Raw genomic sequence first — 5,134 nt, forward strand, 5'->3', positions numbered from 1 at the left:
CCCTTAGTAAATCTGATTAAAAAAAGGAAAGAGGAAAATCAAATTGTTAGTCTTAAAAATGAAAAGGGAGAACTCACCAATAACGAAGAGGAAATTAGAATAATAATTAGGAGTTACTTTGCCCAAATTTATGCCAATAAATTCGACAACTTAGGTGTGTGATTATCTTAGATAAATTTACATTCTCTTCCTGTTGCCTGCTACCCTCTTTTTTTCATTAGCATTAAGTGTGTCATTGGCTAGCATTCTTGGCTCTGGGTAGATTTCCTCATTCATATGTAAACCTGGGCTCCCCCCGCCAATGGGGTCACAAGGGGTGGAGGCTTCTGCATTAGGGTCCATATTACTACTGCATTTGCAGCTTGTACTTTGCACGACTCTGCTGAGGATACCTTGTCTGGTGGGAGATGTCCTTTCTCTTGAGATTGTAATAAATCCTTGTGGCTTTTGAGCTCTGATTTTCATCTGGGAAAGAGTCACTGTCCCACATAGTTTCTATCTCTCCTCCTCTCTCCATGAAACCTATTCCCTTGTCACCAGCTCACAACTGCTGTGGCAATTAAAATCACCTTGGCATAAGCATTTATTTTATTTTGTTCACAGATAATTGTGCACTCAGTGTAGTCTGGCCTGCAACCAAGTGTGGATCAATTCTCTGCTGTGTCTGATAACTTCTGGCCTAACAAATAACAAGAAGAAAACACAGCTGCTCCATCAGCCGGCACCACACCATCCATACGTGGAAACATTGTTCCAGCAAACGGAGAAGATTTGAATGCTGTGGATAAATTCTCTTATCTTTCCATTATGAGATTGACACATTCTTCGCCAGAGCTAGCTCAGTGTTTGGAAAAGCTTGGGAGATGAGCCGCGATGCTGAGTACTCAATACCAAACTGAAGGGCTACGGGGCTGTTGTACTTGCCACGTTGCTCCATGTCTGTGAAACTTGGACAGTATACCAGCACCATGCCAGGAAATAGAATCACTTCCATGTGAACTGTCTGAGGAAGATGCTGAAGCTCCCATCAAGTAGGACAAAATATCAGACACGGAGGTCCTTTCTCAAAATAAACTGCCAAACATCCAAACTACTGCAGAAAGTGTGACTCTGTGGAGCTGATCACATTGTTCTGAATGCCTTATGGACACTTGGCAAAAAGACTATTTTATGGAGAACTCACACAGCGTAAGCCCTTACAAGGTGCTCAGAAAAAGCAATACAGAGACTCACTCAAGCTTTCTCTTAAAAGCTTTAGAATTAATTGTGTGACATGAAGACACTGGCATAGGATCATCCAGCATGGTCTGCTCTCATCAGAGAACTGTGCTCTATGAGCAAAACAGGATTGAATTAGCTCAAAAGAAGCGGAAGATGCACAAAGTTAGAGAAACTACCCCAAATATTCATAAGGACTATTTGGGTCTGACCCTTTGGCACAGGATTCCAAGGTGGTAGTGGTCTGATCAGCCACAGTTGAACATACTAACTTGACCTAAAGACAGTAATGTCATTTTGTTCCTCTTTGGAAACGAAGGACAATACCCATTATCTCTAACACTTTAAAATATTCTCAAGATCAGTACTAGGGAAAAGAAATACCCAAGAAAGTCAAAGAAAATCTAGAGACCTAGCCCAAATCTAGCTAATGGAGCCTGTGCTTGACTCTATATGGTAAGCCTCCCATCAACTTTACAAGAACCCTCTTTGGAGCATCCCTCCAATAATTATCATCATCATCATGACTAACATTTACATAGTACTTATTACAGGCCAGGTGCTAAGCACTTTGTGAATGATAGATATCTCATTTGATCCTCATAGCAATGCTGGGATGTGGTTGCTATTATTCTTCCCATTTTACAGATAGGGAAACCGAGGCAAGCAGAAGGTAAGTGTCTTGTTCAGGGTCATATATGTGGTAAGCAACTGAGGTTGGACTTGAATTACAGTCTTTCTCACTCTCTGTGTTGGACTCAATTCCCTGAGTCATATAAATGCAAAAGGCTTGAAAATTATGCTAACATCCCCACATCAAGTGTGATGACTAGCTACATGCCTCTTGGCAAAAGCCACAAAGTACCTCAGCCTCCACTACCTCTTGCCCTTTACCTACCTACCTTCACCCTTTATCCAAGTTTCAATTTTGGAAGAAGCCTGACAATCAAACAGCAGAAAAAAGCAAAGAAATGAGAAGCTGTTAGAACATTCATTGTTTCCTTCCCCCTCTCTTCTCCTCACTGCCACCCTGCTTCAAAGGGAAAATGGCTAATTATATAAGTGTTGCTTTTGGGAATCTAGGTTTTCTCCAATGGAAAGAAATTAAAAATGCTATCCCATGACTTAGATAGTAGGAACAATTTCTTTTCTTTCCACATACAAAACAATGATGAGCATAAGGGAATTAAAGTGTGCATTAAAAGAACAATTTAAATAGGACTTGTAAATTCCATTTGTAGACAAGTTGTAAGTGTAGTTATTTTTTCAGGAGCCTTCAAGCAAGTCTTCACATATAATTCAGTTTGAAAATTGTTCAAATTAATGATTTCACCATTTTTCTTGAACAAGTTTCAATTAAATATTGTGTGTGTGTGTGTGTGTGTGTGTGTGTGTGTGTGTGTGTGTGTGTTCCAAGGTAGATCTTTTTCCAGTGGCTCCTCTTTCTCAAATGTCAACTCTTCCTTTTGTTCTTGCCTGCAGCTACCATCACAACTGACCACTTCAGTAAATACTACAGCCACAGATTTAGTGGCCTTGCAGGTCCTCATGACCCTCTGAAATTTACAAAATCACCTGGGCTCATCCATCTTGAGGTATTGACTCAATGACCTAGTGACTATGGAAAAGATAAATCTTCCACAATTTCCTTTTTCTACTTTCCCATGAATCTTTTTGAAGAGGCCTTATGTTGGGAAACCATATGGGAAAAAGAACATTTGGGAAGGGGACAGGGGATTGACCCTCCCCACTGGTTCTTCGGTCAGTACTGTGGACATACAGATAATACTTGATTAGTACAAAAAACGACTTCTCTAAAGTTGGCCCACATAATCACTCTATTTGAAGTTATACTTATGTAAAATATGGCCATTGGTATTATCCCAATTCAACCCCATAGTGCAAATCCCATTGATGTATGTGACCAGTTCACAAGATTCAGTATTTTCATTAATTGGAACCAAACTCAGCTCTGCCTGGAGAAACAATGGAAAGACTTAACATATATAGACTCAGGCAGATGTAGACATAATCTATACCTTCTCAGAAACAGCTGGAGAGAAGGGCACACAACACAAATGTGTGCCATAAGTAGGAAAACCAAGGCGAAACTTCAAAAGAATGATTTTATTAAATTTGTCATCCATAGAACTGGATTCAAATCTAGTCCTTTTCATTTATCAGCTATGTCACTAGCCAGGAATGATAACAGTACTTAAGCTATTTCAAGTACAACTATTTGTTGTAAATTTGCAGCAAAAAATAGAGATAAATTATATAAAGTGCTGCATGAATCATGTATGATGATGAATTCTGTTACTGGCTCAAGGGGGTTTTGAACTAGCCAAACTCATTGTCCAAACTTATTCAAAATATATCATGGTGGTAAATGTTAGAAAATGTTATAGAACATCATATGCAATTTAGAGACAATATTGAAGTTCTACAGGATATCATCAGGTAAGGCCCAAACAATGGAGAGAATCAATCCCTTGAAGAGATATTGACAAGCCATGTCACAAGTATAACCAACATATTGACCACAGGTTTTACAAACTGGATCACAAATAATCTCTACTGAGACCAAAAGACCTACAAGATGAACTGACATTTTGATTTGTTAGAAAGGAGGAGAGGGAAAAGCAATGAAGGGGAGAGAAAGGAGAATTAAGGAAAGGGAAAGGGGACTAGGAGAAGGAGAAAAAAGAAGAAAAGAATGAAAAAGAGAAAGGAAGAAAAAAGGAGGAAAATGAAAAAGAAAGGGGAAAGGAGAAGAGGACAAAAGAATAAAGATGAGGAGGGAGGAAGGGGGAAGAACCAAAACCAAGAGCAGCAACAGCACCAAGGACAGTGGGGGTGGTAGTAGGGAAGGGAGGGTCATCAGGGTGGTTATGCATTATTTCTGTATTCTCAGGTTCGGTGAATCTGGAGCTGAACAAATCAAGGTGAGCTGGTGGTGGTGCAGAGGATCCATTTCACATCATGAATAGAACATGAGAAGCGGCAGGGAAAAGCAGGAGGGGGGAAAGGCCAAGACTAGTTAGATAACCTGCATTGTTTCCCTTTGCAGAAATTTCCTTATGGATTGGGGGTTGAACCCAAGAAGGTAGCACTAGAAGGTAGCAACAAAATACTGCTACCTTCTACTCCACATTATATGTGACTTAAAAACAAAGCAGACTTTGATGATCTCTTCTAATGGAAGCCTGCAACACTATGATATAAACTAATAGAGAATCAAAGTGTCCCTGTGGGATATTTGAAAAGAGTCATACCTTCCCTTAGTCTTCTCTCTCTTATCCGTATCTCTTGTCTCTGAATTCATCAGTGTCCTCCTAGAATATAACATCTTTTAAAAACACCATTTTCTGGACAGGATCTCATCAGCCCAGAGTTGAATGGGTCTATTATCCTTTATATGCCCTCTAAAGTCTTAGGGTATGTTTAGATCTTTCAAGTAAAAGTGGTACATCTTTTTCTATTGAACTGCTGAAATCCCTCTCCTTTCTGACCCCTCCCCCCTCCATTAATAATAGCAGCAATAAGGCAAATTATGTAGAGGATGGACTTGAACCCAGGGCTGTCTGGTTGAGACCAGCTGACGTCGCCCCGTACAAATCTTTCCCAACACACTTTTAGGCAGTAACCGCGAAGGAAGACTCAGAAGAGACCCCTAGACTACATTTGTCCATCCGGGCCTCTAAGGTCCTTTTCAGGCTGGGCTCCGCCTTTAGCTTCACAGAATTGTTAGATTGCAAGAGACTTGGGAGATGATCGAGTAGAATCTCATTTTACAGAAGTAACCGACGCTCAGAGAGGAAATGCTTGGCCCATTACAAAAGTAAGCAACAGAGCAGGTCCCGAGATTGGAATGCGAGACCAGGCGCTCACCCAGCCTCAAGCGACCTCTAGTTCT

General features: G+C 40.5%; 1 long non-coding RNA gene across 1 annotated transcript; it reads left to right on the forward strand.

Moving 5' to 3' along the window:
• The first annotated feature begins 607 nt into the window (after positions 1-607).
• Positions 608-5,010, forward strand: LOC127564436 (uncharacterized). The gene is made up of 3 exons (XR_007954270.1): positions 608-1,674; positions 2,701-2,813; positions 4,133-5,010. It is a non-coding gene; the product is annotated as an uncharacterized LOC127564436 (long non-coding RNA).
• The last annotated feature ends 124 nt before the right edge of the window (positions 5,011-5,134 follow it).

This window comes from Antechinus flavipes, chromosome 5, assembly GCF_016432865.1.
Source record: "Antechinus flavipes isolate AdamAnt ecotype Samford, QLD, Australia chromosome 5, AdamAnt_v2, whole genome shotgun sequence".
NCBI classification, from domain to species: domain Eukaryota; kingdom Metazoa; phylum Chordata; class Mammalia; order Dasyuromorphia; family Dasyuridae; genus Antechinus; species Antechinus flavipes.